Here is a 17,500-nt window from a genome sequence, read left to right on the forward strand (position 1 = left end):
GGTCATTAAAACAGTACACGCTAGAAACAGGGTGCTTTCACAGTCAAGCACTACTGTCATGCCCTCTTTATTACGGTAACCGTAATTCATGAACCAAAAGGTCACAGCCTCCTGCAATCTCAGTGCAAAGCCCTTAGATATAAAGTTACTCCTAATTTGCAAGAATAGAAAGAATAGAATCTGAAACACTCTTCCCAATTATTCGGCCGTTTAGGTGCTAAAGTACTAAAGGTGCCCGTCCATCTTAGCGAGCTCTAAACTGCCTCCTCCTTCTGTTATTAGTTAGATACAAGTTATTCCCGAAGTACTTGATTTAAATAATTAATTAAGACGGCATCACATTTGCGCCAATAATGCCAAACAACTAAAGAAAACTCATAGCTCAACGCCGGGAGCCCATAACAAGTAAGCTTGGTTCCCATAATAGCGGCGGATAAGTATAAGACACGGAAACTTCGTAGAAGCTAGTTTTAGAAAGCTTTTAGAAGGATCTTAAATCAATTTTGAATCATAGAAGTGACCCTTCCCAATCACAAGGGTTGTCATCAGTTAACTATGTAAGGCTTATGATTATATGGAAACTTAACTTGCTTTAACAATTCTCAGTTAAAAAGGTCGGTTTAATAAAATAATTAATAATCATGGAATCGAGGGGAAAGAAGCAGACTGGTTTCGCAGTTATTTAAGAAGGCGAATGCAATATGTTTCGGTAAATGGTACAGATTCAGATCATCTGCAAATCTCAACTGGAGTTCCTCAAGGCTCAGTTTTGGGGCCAATACTTTTTGTAACTTATGTCAAAGACGCTCAATTTAGGTCAAAATTAATTGACCTTGTGTTGTATGCTGATGACATGTATATTCTAGTTTGCCACAAAAAAAATCTTAACACCTTCAAATCTGTGTTGAGAACACAGATTGACGATTATCACGTCCAAAAAGTGTGCTGTATTAAATCTAATCTATGGTGGCGTTAATATTGATTTAAATGCTACACCTAAACTAGGAACTACCAAACTGAATTTTTGGGGGCACTTAAGCCCGGTTTACACGACAAACATTTGGGCACGACACCCCTACAAGTTGGCACCCGGGCCTAAAATTTTAGGTACGGTCCCTCGGTTTTTATAGTGTAAATGGAAATTTTATGGGCACCGGTGCCCAAAAATTTAGGGGTGCCGGGAGCATGTGAATAGGTGGCTGGTGCCTATTTTTCAGGGGTGCCGTCCCATATTTTCTGGTCGAAGCTGCCAACATCTTGATCACCAAACCCAGAGTCCCTGGGAATGAGATTGTTTTCTCTTCTCGCTGAGAGTTATGGATCAAATCCAAGCTGGCGTATTTCATTTAAGATAAAAGAAAACGTTGTCTTAGTAACTCTGAAATCCTCATATCACTGCACTTCACTGCAAGTTGCCAAGACCATAACAAACCAGGCATCAGATCGCAAACGCACCCAGATACTTGTTATTCTTGGCTGGTTTACCGCAGCTAGCACGGCCTGGACAAACATACTGCGCCTCTTATCGTTGTTATAAAAAGCAGTGTATGAGTGGTTTCTTCCCTCCACTAAAAACTCCTGAAAAGTTATATTTCTTCGCTTTCTCATGAAAATCCAAAAGAAAAAAGCACGGTTGCCTCGTGTTCTCATGTCCGCCATCTTGAAAGTAGTTAAACCGCTGACAAATTCATCGATATGCTCAACAATTTTAGAGGTGCCGTTTGTAATTCTAACGGTGCCCTCCCAAAAAGTTGTGGTACCCCAAATAAAGAAAATTTTGTCGTGTGAACGGGCAATGGGTGGACCGAAAATATAGGCACGGGTGCCAAATCGGAGGGGTGCCGTACCCAAAATGTTTGTCGTGTAAACCGGGCTTTATTGACCAAGACTTGCAGTGGAATTCTCATATTAACCACATTTCACGGAAAGTTGCTAAATGTGTTCGGATTTTTTTACAAAGTTCGTTCCTATCTTAACTTGAATTTATTCACATCTGCCGTACTGCATGGTTTCATGGGAAAATACCTACCCGACCAAATGTAATTGTTTACTACTGCCACAGAATATAGTTCTAAGGATTACAACACAATCAGGCTGGCGAGATCATAGCACACCCCTGTTTACTAGATTAGGTATATTGACTATATCTCAAATTACTCAATTACAAATGGGTGAGATTGTATGCAAACATCAAAATCTGAATCAAAATAACTTTCTCCCTGATATTTATGACTCCTATTTCACGAACATCAGTGAGGCCTACCGATATTGTACGCGTTCAAGATTAAACCAAAATTTGTTTATACCTCGACCAAGTACTAATTCTGGCAAATTCAGTCTTAGATTTGCCGCAGCCGATAATTGGAATAAATACCTTGACATATAAAAAATGCTTCCTCTCTCCAAAGCTTTAGAAATTAGCTTAAGGATTATCTGCTTAAGTCCGAAATCCGAGAATGACTTCCTGTTTAGTCGTAGTTGTACCGTGTCATTGTTTTGTTTTGTTCGTTAGTTAGTTTGTTTAACAGTATAGCTGATAGTTAATCCGCAATTGTCAGAAAAGCTATTGTTCTTTAACTCTTTAAGAACGGCTGACTGTTAGAATCGAGGACTACCGGTCAACGGCCTATTTGGCAAATCGCTCATATTTTGCCCAAAGATACCCTTTAGTGACCTATTTCTAAAAATCATATTAAAAGGTTCCAGCGAATTTTAATTTTCGAGAAATTCGGGAAAATTTGAAAACGCGGTCAAAGTGCGGTTTTTCGTTCAATAAAATGCCCGAAAAAAGGTGCGAGGACGAAGGGCTGTTTAAGTCTTAAAATATATTCAATTGGCTTCAAACTTCACACAAATATAGAAGATCATTCTAGTTTATTGTTCATCTCAAACTTATCTCAGATATGTTGTTATAGTGGTTTTGCGAACCATTTTAAAAACACCTTTAATTAAGGCGTGTTAAAAATGGCGGCAAAATTTAGGTCATGTTTAATAGCATAAAAATGCATCTGGTACCTCACTTTTCGATTATGTTACTTTACAGTCTAAAAATATCATTATTAAACATTTACCATGCCAAGTTTCATGCTCGAACTCGGAGTATTTCGCTCTGAGGAAAACGAAAATCGGTGTCCATATTAGGCGCAATCGACACAGTATTAATGTGCGTAAACTACGGTTCCAATATGTGACCAATGAATTTGAATGGCTATGGTTCATATAAAATGCTAACATTGATTAAAATCCCGTCAATTCACTGCTAGCATTGGAACATAATGTCTACTAAATGGAAACCGTTTTTAGACGTAGTTTAGAAACCTTGCGTGTTTTTGTTTAATTTCCTCAGTTTCCTGTCGGCCGTCATGTCTAGTTTGTCGTCGGGTGGTGTTACCCTTAATTAAACAACACTGTTGTTATTACAACCCCAAGAGGTTTCCTGGAGCCGCCTTAGTGTTTTTTACACCTCACTAAAATGCTTTGAGGTCGCATAGCGAGTCCGTAAAAGACCATAAGTTGATCGATGTTAAATATCTTGAAGCAAATAATAGCATCATATCTTATTTTGGTAAACAACAAAGCTTGGGAGAAGTGCAAGTAGTCGAGAGATAAAATCAGGCAATGTATTACCGGTAGAAAAAAAAATTCAAACCGTGGTTATCAAAAGTGTGTGTGTAAAAATGTAGCGGCAAGTTCCACTGAAATAAATTCCGATTGAATAAATAAATTGGAAACAGGAAGTTACACGGTGCGACCCCAAGCAGATGTACAGATTTTAATATGGCTCATTATTTCCCAAAAATCTTACAGGAAACGTATCTAAATCCCGTTGATTCCCCTCAATACCACTCCATATCTCCTTAAAGCGCCCGAGCTTTCTGCTATTAGCCAGGAATAAACTCTTCAATTAACCGTGCTGTGTGGTTGACATTTGAAACTCAGTAAAAGCGTCACACAATCGCACTACCAACCCAGTCATGCTACTGATCTTGCGTGCAGCAACATTAGATTGGAATGAGCTTTTAAAAGTTGTCCTATCCCGGAGCAATTATATCTTGTCTTTGAATGGCTTTTAGTTGTAGCTACAGTGCGCTACTGAACAATCCTAGCCCCTGTGGGCTCTCAAAAGATTATCCGTCCCAGGTTGAATGTGTTGCTGTCAAGGACTGTAGGAAAGATGTGACTGGGCACTTGAGTAGTCTTAAACTCAGCGCTGATGAAGGCATTGGAACGGAAATGAACTTGCTGTTAGCTAGAGCCGGTAAGTAGCTTTTAGAAGCAAATAGCCTTGTATTTGCGTGCGGAGAGAAGTTCTACTAAAGTAATTGTTTTCAGGGATTTTCTCAACGGAAGAAAGGCATTATGACCTGAACATTTGTCGATGCCATAGAGCCGACTTCGGTATCCGCTGGAGGACAAGAAAAACCCTTTGCACAGTCCCTGCGGAATTAGCAGTCCATAAATCCAAGAATGCCAAGGGAAGTCATCGTGTGGATAGCAGGCAATCTGAGTATATTTTTACAAACAGCGACAAACTTACTCCACTTGGATCACGTAAGTTAAACATAGGCCAGAGTTAACCAGTTGACACATTTACGAATAAATATTAACGAAAAGTTAAACTAATTAAACGACGCTTAATTTCCACGGTGTAGTGTTAGCCTTATGAATTTTACCGTGGTTTTAAATAAGAGATGATGATGATTTTGAAATTAGGGTTTAAGACACTTCGCGGCACACACCTATCCGAAATTTATGGGAGTAGCCCCCTTTCCCCCCCCCACCCCGGAAACGGGCAACGGTCATGCCAATTTTCCACCAATGTGGAGGGTATCCAAAGTTAATCTCACTAAAGGTAATTCGCGGGATAGTTCAGTGAAAGCTGTACTAAGAGGAAATCCTTGGCACCCTCACTAGCGTCCGCTTAATACGCGGTGTCCATTGGAAACAGGTTCTAATATTTTGTGAAATAATAGTTAATTTTTAACCCTTTTATAACACCGTGTAACAGAGCTTAAGATGAAAGACTAACATACACAGTTGAACCTCCTGTAAGCGACCACCCAAAATGTCAAGCCGAGGTGGTCGCTTACGAGAGGTTCGACTGTAGTACAATGTCCAGACAATCAGCAATCTGGAATAATCTCTCAGCTTTAAAATGACATCACTGAACACTGTTAAAGGTGTCTCAGTGAAAAATGCCCTTGAAATGTCCGCTTATTTTACGTTTTTTTTTTTGCAAAAAGACGGCTTCAGTATTGGTGTCCACGTCCGCTTAACAGAGGTGTCTGCTGCTGAATGCAGGTTTATTTTACAGTAAATGTGGGAAGAAAATTTTGGGACGCAAGCAGGTGCCCACTAATAGAGGGCGTCCCTTTAATGTGGGGTCCGCTTAATACAGGTTTCACTGTGGCTATTTTGAAGCTATTGCGAAAACAACCGTGTGGCACAGGCTACTCTAGTAATAAACATTGTACATGCGCTGTCAAGAAAATTCCTCGCCGTCTACGATTCCGGGTGATTTCGGGAACGCATCTTGCGTTGTTTCTTCTTTCTATATTACCTCACATAAGGTTTCTAATAGAAAGATTTCAATACAGTAAGATTTTTACTAGGCTCCGAGACTTGGGAGAATAAAATAAAAGAAACCACGGATGAGTACTTATTTTCTCTTGCTCTATTCCCCTTTGAGCCAAGCTAGAATTTTAATAAATCTGAATAGGCCTAGCCCATCTTTGTTCATTTTAATCTATTTGTTTTGCTGTTCAGCGATTTGCAAACAGTGCAACGAAGTTTTGAGCAAGCAGATGTGGGAGTCTGCCGCAGCCCCACCCACGCCCGACCCTTTCACTGAGGCTCCTTTGGAGGTCGAGTCACGTGAACTTGAAGGGGTAAGTAGAAAATGGCAACCGTTGATAGTGTACTCCCCAGGGTTTCTTCCTCAGCTATGAAGATGTTAAGATTCTCTGAGATCGTCACCGTAATTGTATATTGTTGATCGCTGAGTTGCACGATTTGGGTCTTGGGGTGGGGTGGGGGCGCACTAGGGGGGGGGGGGGGGGGTTGCTGGAACTCTCTTAATAAGGTGATGGAGTTCAAGGGAAAATGTTTCTTGTCATGGTTCTCAAGATATTAGGGCAGAAAATGACAACGGTTTTTTTGAAGAGTATACTGAGGTGGAAAACGAGAGAGGAACGGTTTGTCACAGAGTAAGTTTAACTTGTAGGCTCCCACGCAGACACTTGTCTGCTCGTTCCTCCCCAGCGCGAGACGTGGCACGAGGCTAGACTCAAAGAGCATCAGTGTGGCAGGGTAAGCTAACCTTTTAGGGATTCTTTTGACTCCACACCGACTAATATCATAAGAACAGATATTTGGAACAAACTGATATTTATTATTAACTGACTTGGTGATCCCTGATGGCTAGCTCTGTGCGGCAAAGGTGAATCAAATCCTGCGCTATGATTAGCCACCCAAGCTCACAGAAAGGAGCCATCTTAACCGCTCGAGATTAGCCGTCGTGTCCAGCAAGACTTCGTCTCGGTCCATAAACAATCCAAAAAAAACCGAGGCCAATATCCAGCCATCTTTCACCGAACAAGCTTGGTCAATGACCCATATTGATATCTTTTACCTTGTAGGAGCACATGGAAACAAGCCCTTCAACTGCGCAAACGACTGACAGCGACGTTTCATCCAACGGCCTCGAAACTAAGCTGAGAAGTCTTGAAATATCGACCAGTCGGCGGGATGATGAGACATTTCTCAGTCCAGATACTGGAAGCCTCGTCTCAAGTACAAGCGAGGAGGCGCCAGCCGCAAAGCCAGCCACGTTGCACTCAGTGCATTCTGAAAAACTGAATGAGTATTTAGTTTCGACGAACATTGCAGCAATAACTCAACCTTGGATAGAATGGGATAAAGCTAGTGGCAGCACCAAGAAAAGACACACTAAACGAACTGTAGAGATCGTTTCGTCAGTCCTTCATACTCTCAGTCCTAGTGACCCAGGTTCTCTTTGGCAAGCAATAGTCTCGTCCCCAGCCATGAACAAAGCTCTTGAATTGGATGAATTAACAAAACCGGCCAAGGATTATCTCCAGGCCCTAACCGAGGCATACAACCATGCTCACGGTTGGGACACGAGAAGGCAGATCCTGTCTATCATGTCTGGCGTTGCCAGCCTCAAGGCTATCTCAGGCTTCATACCTGGTCTGACAAGATATCGCTTTACTTTGGCCAACCTGCATCGCCTACAGTATTGACGCGGCGCTCCAGTAACCCACCAGCCCTCGCCAAGGATAAGGGTTGATAGACAGCAACTTGACCATTTCTTGTCATTCATAACGAGCCCCCATTTGGTACAAGATCTACCCTTCGGACAGAAAACCTTGAAGGTCTCGTCTGGCAAGCTAATAGAGATATCAAACGTCATCCGAACAATGATACCGCAGAGAATAGCGCGCCAGTATAGCCACTACTGTGAGGAGACAAACTTCAACCCATTTAGCGAGCGAACCATGCTGCGTGTACTGGCAGAATGCAAAACCTCTGTCCGGAAGTCTCGTCAGGGGCTAGACTATTTCGCTGCAGATGGTGCACGTGCATTCGAAGATCTCGACAACCTAGTTCGCCAACTGGGTGATCTTGGTCTGGGAAACGAGTGGCAAGTACAGCACGTCGAGCTGCTAAAAGCCGCCAAATCATACATTGAAGGAGATTTCAAGTTAACGCTATTTCTAACTGTAATGCTGGCGTTGCGAAGAGATCTGAATTCCAGTATGTTGAAAAGAATGAAGTCTTTTGCCAAATTCGAAAATGGCAAATGATTGTAACAGGCTGACTAATATATATATTGGCATCATTTTTTGTTGTTTACACTTATTCATGATAAAATGGATACAATAGAGTTGAAGAAAATTAATTCATTGTATTTGAATTCCAGCTTCCTGTTTATTCATTTTAATTTTGTGGGCCGCAAGCCCCTCACTAGACATCTCTCCAATATCCTGATAGGTTCATGTGAGCAACTCATCTCCGGTAGCAAGTCACTGCAGTGTTTTTGCCCTCAGTGACACTACCGATCCTGACCTACAGCAGCAGTGTGACCACAGCCACGACGAGGTATGTAAACAGTGCGAAAACCTGCACTCGACTCTGCACAGCATCACCGAGGCAGTTAAAGGGGCGTCCTTTGCAACGGAGGATGACAGAGACGAAGCTGAATACCTTGCAAACTCCGCCACCCTTTCTATCAAGTCATGGATTTGTCACTTACTGAGATCAGTCCACCAAGATCAGGCTCGTTTAAATATTACTGACACTCTTGATCCTGAAGCAGTTTTAATCGTCAATGACTGGGCGATGAGATTTTTGCCTCAAAGATACAAAGAGTCACAAACGGATTGGTTCGGTAAGCGTGGCTTATCATGGCACATGTCTGTTGTGTACCGACGGATACAGGGAGAACTTCAGTGGCAAGGCTTCATCCATATGATCCAGTCCTGCAGTCAGGGAAGTTCCGCCGTGGCAGCAATTCTGCACCACGTACTTGCAACCCTGAAGCGCGAACACCCTGAAGTAAACAAAGCGTACTTCCGTCAAGACAATGCGGGCTGCTACCACTCCTCTCGCACGATACTAGCGTGCCCCGAGATCTCAGCCAGCACTGGAGTACAAGTGGTCCGTGTTGACTTTAGTGATCCTCAAGGTGGGAAAGGGGCTGCAGATCGGTTGGCTGCAACCTGTAAAGGACACGTTAGGGCTTTCATCAATGAAGGCCACGATGTTTGTACCGCTACGGACCTGAAGAACGCGTTGCTATCACATGGGGGATTGGAAGGAGTACGAGTGGTCTCGCTTGACGCCATCACCGAAACACCAGATGATTCCCGTAGTATCACAGGGATCACTAAGCAGAATAATTTTCACTTTAGCTCTGCTGAGTCCATTACCTGTTGGCGCGCGTATAGCATTGGCCGTGGAAAAACAATCAAACCGGAAAAGCCATCATCTGGTAAGTATACACATTGTATTTTAGAACTTACCAAACACATAGACATAGACGCACTCGGCTATTGTAACGGTACGTCCCATAGACTTGTCAAGTAGAGTCTGCACGCACCAGCTAGTTTCCAAGTACGACAAAAAATATAAAAATAACAAAGTAGAAATGTACCTTTAGGAAGAAACATTAAACTATAATACTAAACGAGCTAAGATTATCTAACTACTATAAAATATCTCAATGATAAAATGGTATATGAAATGAATCATATATGAACTGCAGATATGAAATCAAGCGAAGCTATGATCTTCGCAGTTATGAACGCAATTTTTGCAATTGCGTAGAGAAGCCTGAAAAATTCAGGACTTCAACGGGGTTTGAACCCGTGACCTCGCGATTCCGGTGCGACGCTCTAACCAACTGAGCTATGAAGCCACTGACGTTGGGAGCTGGTCATTTGTGGGTTCTAATGGTCCTGTGAGGAATGAATCAATAATGAAATGGTATATGAAATGAATCATATATGAACTGCGGATATGAAATCAAGTGAAGCTATGATCTTCGCAGTTATGAACGCAATTTTTGCAATTGCGTAGAGAAGCCTGAAAAATTCAGGACTTCAACGGGGTTTGAACCCCTGAAGAGGAGATTGAAGTCCTGAATTTTTCAGGCTTCTCTACGCAATTGCAAAAATTGCGTTCATAACTGCGAAGATCATAGCTTCACTTGATTTCATATCCGCAGTTCATATATGATTCATTTCATATACCATTTCATCATTGATTCATTCCTCACGGGACCATTAGAACCCACAAATGACCAGCTCCCAACGTCAGTGGCTTCATAGCTCAGTTGGTTAGAGCGTCGCACCGGAATTGCGAGGTCACGGGTTCAAACCCCGTTGAAGTCCTGAATTTTTCAGGCTTCTCCACGCAATTGTAAAAATTGCGTTCATAACTTCGAAGATCATAGCTTCACTTGATTTCATATCCGCAGTTCATATATGATTCATTTCATTATACCATTTCATCATTGATTCATTCCTCACGGGACCATTAGAACCCACAAATGACCAGCTCCCAACGTCAGTGGCTTCATAGCTCAGTTGGTTAGAGCGTCGCACCGGAATCGCGAGGTCACGGGTTCAAACCCCGTTGAAGTCCTGAATTTTTCAGGCTTCTGTACGCAATTGCAAAAATTGCGTTCATAACTGCGAAGATCATAGCTTCACTTGATTTAAAAAATCTTAGTAGAAATTTATAACAATATCAAAAAAAAATGTATACAAATTGTTTAGATAAAAGCACGCAATCGAGGTCTAGTTGGAACACTAATCGTATTTGGTAGAATCTCAAATTTTCTATGGAGATATGCTAATAGACTAGGGGTGGCCGGGGAGCGCAGATCAACTCCCAAAGCTTAACAGCCCGAATGATAGTGAATCGCTTGTGGACGGATCGCTAATTGCCCGTACACTTTACCCCTTTTAGGCATTTGTGTTGTTCTAATGTACTGATGTTGTTACACTGACATTAGTTAGCTTTATGAACGAAGAAATGGTCAAGTGTTTCTTTTGCAATTTAGTCAGGCAGCGCTCTTTCTTTATTTGCATGTCTTAGGCCCTGGATATGACTTGCTGGAAGTATCGTTCTCTGAAGGAACCTTCAGGTCCTTTTCCAAAAAAAGCACGAAATCTGCAACCGCAACGTCAGTACCAGTATTAACGAGTGTGGCCGAAGAACCGTGTGCTGATGTCTCCGCCATTGGTAGTGGCCAAGCAGCAGGGGTATATTCCTGCCCTCAAGAAGGCTGCGTTCGTGTCTTTCAGAGGCTGTCTGCTTTAGAGAGGCACTTGTCTCTGGAGAAATGTACACAGTCTCTGGAAAGACTTTCCGTCATGGACTTAGCCAAAATGGGCTATCAGTCCCGTTTGGAGCAATGGGGAGGCGCGTTACCAACACTCCAAGCCTCTATAGGTCGCAAGAAGTCCATGCTATTTTACAAGAGGGTTGGGCTCTCAGGGCAGCCAAAAAAGCGTATCGCTTCAGTGACAAGCAGAAATCATATCTCAAAGCAAAATTCCTCATAGGTCAAACGACAGGTCGAAAGCTTGACGCCGAAATGGTTGCGCGGGAAATGCGCAGAGCCCGGGGACCTGATGGTAACCGCCTTTTCAAACATCTGCCGCCTCGCAGGTTGCTTCCTTTTTTTCTCGCCAAAGTGCCGCATTGCGCCGAAGTGATCCCGATGAGACTGACATTCAGGCATGTGAAGAGGAGATTAATTTTACTCAGGCAAAGGAAGCTGTAGAGACAATTCAGCTCCAGCATCCTTTGGTGTACGACCAGTACGATCTTTGTGCCATGGCGATGGAAGGGAATCTAAAGAACCTGAAGCTGCCTATGCTACAGCGCGTGTGCGAAGACCTGGGGCTAGATGTACCTCACCCACCCATACGAAGAAAGGCTCCATACTTGGTCCTTCTGGAGGACATTACAAACAAATGCACGTGTCGGAAGTAACTCTCAAGAATTGTCAGTGTTTCGCCTCTTCCTAGCTTATTTAGCAATCATTTCTTGACGGGGGAGGGACCGTTATATTTAGGAAAGAGAGAAAGGAGGAGGAAATATCTTTTGGAGGAAAATAATATCAGCTCTGACGAGGGGCTTACGCATCCGAATTGTCGGCTTTTCCAAATTTGGTGCAGTGATTAATTAATTAAATAGCGATTAATATGAACTGAGAATTGATGATCTACTTTGCTTCTGGCACTGTCCGCAACACATCTGAATACATAGATCACGCGAAGTGCGAATTTTCTGCAAAATAGTTTTCCATGAAGAATCAGCTGACTAACTTGTGATTTTTTTACGCTTCTTTTAATAAAAGCGCGAAGGAACTTATCCTCCCCCGCACCCGACAACTCTTCCCTCCCCTCTTCCTTCAAGGAAGACAAAATTGGGGGTGGCGTAGCGTGACATATTTTTCGAATTCTCAAATGTCAAAAAATTATATGTACATCGGAAATATTGTCCGTAAATGCGGGGGGAAAGCGATAAACAGTTTCCACGAGTTCATGTTTGCAAGTCACCTTAGGTAGTTCAAACCTCTTTTAAAAATTGCTTCAAAATTACACGGTATTATGTTTATTCCATTGTTGTGCTTAAAAATATGCGAAATATTATTAAGGCAAATAGGCAAGGATTAAGGAAATTAATTTTGCGCTAATAAGTTTGCGCTAATGTTGTCATGAATTTACATAATTTTAAGTCCTTGCGATACTCTCTAGAGGAATTCCAAGCTTCAGTAAATCACACTGGTGATTACAGAGGATCTTTTTAAAGGTCTCAGCTATAAATCGACAAGCTTTACCTTAATTATAGATTTCTATATATTTTCATCACGCCAATTTAAGTTGGTAAAGAAATATTTCGAGGGTCATTTGAGCTAAGTATGTTACGTAGATTCTCGAATTTCTCAGTAGGAAGCGTTCGGAGTTCGAGCATGAAACTTGGCATAGTAAATGTTTAATAATGATATTTTTAGGCTGTAAAGTAAAATAATCGAAAGGTGAGGTACCAGATGCATTTTTATGCTGTTAAACATGACCTAAATTTTGCCGCCATGTTTAACACGCTTCAGAGGTGTTTTTAAAAAGGTTTGCAAAAGCACTATAACAACATATCTGAGATAAGTTTGAGATGATGAATGAATTAGAATGATTTTTCTATATTTGTGTGAAGTTTGAAGCCAATTGAATATATTTTAAGACTTAAGCAGCCGTTCGTCCTCGCACCTTATTTCGGGCGTTTTCAAATTTTCCCGAATTTCTGGAAAATTAAAATTCGCTGGAACCTTTTAATATGATTTTTAGAAATAGGTTACTAAAGGGTATCTTTGGGCAAAATATGAGCGATTTGCCAAATGGGCCGTTGACCGGTGGTTCTCGATTCTAACAGTCAGCCGTTCTTAAAACTCTCCAATTTAGGATAAATTTGGATAGTTTCTGCTAGGGTTTTCCTCCAAAAACAGGCAAACTGTCCAATTTAGGAAATATAGGACAGTCTGTCTAAGCCAATGAAATCCCAGAAAATACAATAGGTAATAAAAACTAGCCAATCAGCACAAAGCATAGCGTCAGCTCTGCAGTAGTTGACAATGGCGGAGTTTAGCCTCGGAAATTTGCCATTTTTCCATTTCTCAGAACTTTTTCAGCGATATCACAGCAAATCAGAGATTTGCCAACCTGAGAGGCAAAAACCAAAACTAAAACACCTCCAAGAGTACAAAAACTTGTCTAAATGTTTTCAGAGTTGAAGATGCAGCGCAACAAAGCGAGAAAGTTGGAAGATATCCGTTGTCATAATCTAGATGCAGTTCTTTGCCATTTTTTCACTGAAATTAGAAAAAAGGACGATGACGAATACGAAACAGAACGTTTGGCTGTCATGCAGTGCTAGTTGGACCGTTCTTTAAAAAAAATGTGGCAGAAACTATATACAGTATTTTGCGAGATCGCGAATTTGCGAATTCACTGAGGCAACAACTTGAACCGAACGCAGGGTTACGGAAAGCGAAAAAATGTTTCTCGTGCCTTAAGCGAAGCAGACGAAGAATTCCTCTGGAGTTCAGGTAATATCTTGGAAATAGGAATAATTCACAAGCAAGCTGTAGGTTTTGGCTAGCAAACCTCCACATTTCTGTATAAAGTGTATTATTAATTTGTATTGCTGTATTTGAAAATAAAGAAACCTATGAAACCTTTTTCAAACTATGATTTGTGAAGCAGCTGACAGAGACGCAAATATCAGAAGTTGTATGCTCTCAACCTCTGGCTCCTGTCTGTGTACATTATAAGATTGACGTAGTCTTGCAGCTTCTCTGTTGCGTCAGATATACTTACAATCGTATTGAAGTGGAAGTTTAAATTCCGCATAACTATGTTCAATCTCTAGTGTAATAAGTAGTCGAGTAAGGCTCACGATTGGCTTGATGGCTGTGGTTTCGCAAGAACAAAAAGTACTTAATCTGTCCACTGAAACATTACTGTACGCTTTAGTCTTAAAAGTTTGGAGCCTATTGCTCGCAGCCTGGTTAGCGCTAACCGTTGGTTAAGAGGTATCAAATCCAATTGAGATAGTTGTCATTAAACTTCTGTCGGTGTAAAGTTATATTGAGATCATACAGTCTGGCTGCACAGGTAAAATAACTTTTAAGGTACTCACAGGTGGACAACGCAATCTTTCTTAAACTTGATGGTATCAATTTTGCCTCCATGCAAATTTCTAAACGAAAACACAGTTAAAACAACGTGGCACTGCTTTTAGGGGAGACATAACCAGATCGATTACGTTTAGTGTCTAGCTAAAGACCTTTCACTTATAATAGAGATCAGCAATCAAGCGGGAAAACTTAGCATATATATATATATATTGATAAGTGATAAAATGTCGAATCGTCAGTCGATGTCATCTCAAACAGCCCTTCTCAGGACTACACTCACCCGGACTATCGTACCTTAATTATGAAGTGATGAAATGTCGCTGAAAAGTTACCCATCTGTTAAGTCAACACAATTTTAATGTCTGGTAGCTTTACCTACAGAGCTTCGGTCCTGTCGAACAGTTTACCTGCGGCAAAGATTTCATAACCTTCCAACAAATATTCTTAAATTGTCAAGCCAAACACGGGAAACGAATACATTTTGTATAGTCAAGGGCATCGCATTGCCTGTCTTGTAATGCCTAGCATTGCAAGGGGTCACTGAGAGTGCATTCCAAATATGTCGTGGGTGGGTGAAATTAAGACAACCATCGATTCTTGTTTACATTCTACTTTTTGTTTTGTTTTATCTAGGTCCTTTGTGCATTTAAAGTCAGGTGTAAAGGTCCTGTGTCACACATGTCATAAGACTCGGTATGCATAAGCTATTTCTCGAGCGCCTTCTTTCAATTCCGTTTATAAAAGGCTCAAGATAAACTTATTAGATGGGAAACTAGTTGCTTGGCGAAGGGAAAAAGGACAACTAAAAAATAAGTCTTTGACCGGACTCGCACCAAAGATCTCCGTAACACCGCTCGGATGCTCTACCCATTGAGATATTAGAACTCCAGTGGAGTTAGGTCGTTTCTCTAGGTCCTGAATGAGCAATGTGTCCTGCTGGTCTGCGGGCTCTAGAAACTATACCTACAAGTTTTCAAATAAGACTATTGATATTTAAAAGGGCTGTATTACGAATAAAGCCAAACTCAGCGACTGGGAATTGGCAACCAAATCAAGCGTAACATAAACTGAAAATAACTACTTAAAATATTGAAGAAATGTTAGAATAACTTGAACAGCAAATACAAAAGGAGTCAGGGATGAGCATAATTAAAATAGTTTAAACTGGATTGCAATATGGGTTTTGAAAACTTTTCAGCCTGGCAGTTATTTAAAGTTTATCTCTGTTGTTTGTAACTGAAATCATGTGTGCACGACAGACATTTTTTTTGTCACGAAGCTTTACTTTGTGTTGTTTTAAATAAATTTCTCCTTGAACGTTAAGTTGCGTAGCGAGTGGGAGTGAGTAATTGTTAAAACTGTACACAAAATGAGCTGCACTGCCGTGACATAGCCCCTTTGAGGTGTAATGCTATGTCCCTCCGACCAGCGACACAAATTGTCCATTCCGGACCTGGATAAACTACCTAGAACTCAAGGAGATCTAGTACCTCAACGAGTAAAGCATCCGGCCGGTGTTAGGACGGTCGTATGTTCGAATACTGCCTAGGACTCGCCTAGGACTAGTATCCCATCCTTCCCACAAGCACATTACACCTTAACATCAATAGTTGCATAGACATAACAAAGCTTTTAGCTTACAGCTAAATGATTGCGTGATTTATGAAAATAACTTCGGTCACAATTTATCTGTAAAAAAAACTGAACGTAATCTTTTCATGCTCTTCTATTCAAGATGCCACAGGAACTGCGCGCAGTGTAACGAAGTGCCTGTGGCAAACGGAGCTGCTTGATTTTCACCACCGGGAATCATGAATTATTCATAAAGCACTTGTGCAGGATATTCAAATCACTACTTGTGGAAATTTTTTTTTTAAAGATTAAACCACCAAAAAAGGGTCGTTTAATCGTTGATTTAGGTCCCGTGAAAAACGATCAACATAAAGTCCATAGAAACGGTCGATAAATTAGGCATGAATTTAAATTACAACAGTTCAAGCTTGTCTACAGGTAATTACTCAAATGTCTTTGCATTAATACTTACATAACAGGTGTGACATTTTTGCCATTAATAAACGATCCCACGTCAAATGTTCTTAGCCTTGTCCGTATCATGAATCTGCAGAAGATATAACTACTTCGTAAGGGAAAGTCTGTCCGAGTTTCTGATTTTGAATTACCCCCTCCCCCCCAAAAAAAACCTTCATCGTGATATCCATCGTATTGTCGCACAACTGAGCTCACGAATTTGATTCCCTTTAAGCGCTTATAACATAATTATCTTCAAAGTTGTGAAAAGTCGCTCATTTCTCAGGTAATTTAATTAAAGAAGACCTATATTACTTATTTATTTATTTGGACTTTTTTTACACACAGACGAAAGGTAAATAAACAACAGGACTCTACCTCCCCGTTGGTATTCTCAGCTTAATTGGGCGAGCTACCCCTCCGAGAATTCAGTGTCCTATTTTTTTCGTTTACTGTGTCGGTTCTTTCACTTCCCAGAACAGGCATTGTGAGGAATGGCCTACGGTTTACAGTCTTTAAAATGCCAATAACGTGAAAATTGTTATTTTCCTATTTGAAAGTCCAATTCAAAATGAACTTTAACGAAAGAATTCAGTTTCGATTCAAACGAGACACGAATTTTCTACGATTTTTAAAATCCTAGTTTCATTTGATACACCCCTTCAGCTGGTCAGAATTTCACACGATCGCCGTGACGTAGATTGAGAAATGTTGTTGGCGTGACGTGGGTCCTATGTTTTCTAGGTGATCAACGCAAAGGTATCTCTCTGTGATAGTTTTCAATATTTTTCAATTAAAAAAAAAAATTATTATGTCTATGTCTATCATCGAGGAAGGTGCCTCTGAATCACGAAACGAATACAGCAGCGAAACTGAAGATTTTCAACTAGGTCTTAAATCCAGGAAAGACTTGAGCGAGTTGTATGCCAATTTTTTAAATGGCCGCCAATTTGAAAACTTAAAAAAGCGTAGAAAATTCCGCCTGTCATTCGAATGGAAAGATTGTTTCGCAAAGTTCATTTTTAATATGGACTTTCAGATAGAAAAATAAATTTTTTTCACATTGTTGGCATTTTAACCATGAATATTAAAGTAGTAGTAACTATAATTGCAGCACTTTTTTAACAGTGTTGATCCGACTGGGCGTCGAACCTGGGAGTGGCCTACAACCTGAGTAACTATACAAAGCCAAGAGCCATTATGGCTCTTGATAAAACAGATGAGTATGTCATTTTGTATGACTTA

The 17,500-nt window shown here is 41.0% G+C and overlaps 1 protein-coding gene and 1 non-coding gene across 2 annotated transcripts in view; both read left to right on the forward strand.

Moving 5' to 3' along the window:
- LOC138030896 (dedicator of cytokinesis protein 9-like) overlaps positions 1 to 17,500 on the forward strand; it is a 658,601-nt gene that overhangs the window by 203,296 nt on the left and 437,805 nt on the right. The window lies entirely within an intron of this gene.
- Trnas-gga (transfer RNA serine (anticodon GGA)) lies at positions 9,842 to 9,914 on the forward strand. Its single transcript has one exon. It is a non-coding gene; the product is annotated as a tRNA-Ser (tRNA).

Source organism: Montipora capricornis, chromosome 13 (assembly GCF_036669925.1).
Source record: "Montipora capricornis isolate CH-2021 chromosome 13, ASM3666992v2, whole genome shotgun sequence".
In the NCBI taxonomy this organism is placed as follows: domain Eukaryota; kingdom Metazoa; phylum Cnidaria; class Anthozoa; order Scleractinia; family Acroporidae; genus Montipora; species Montipora capricornis.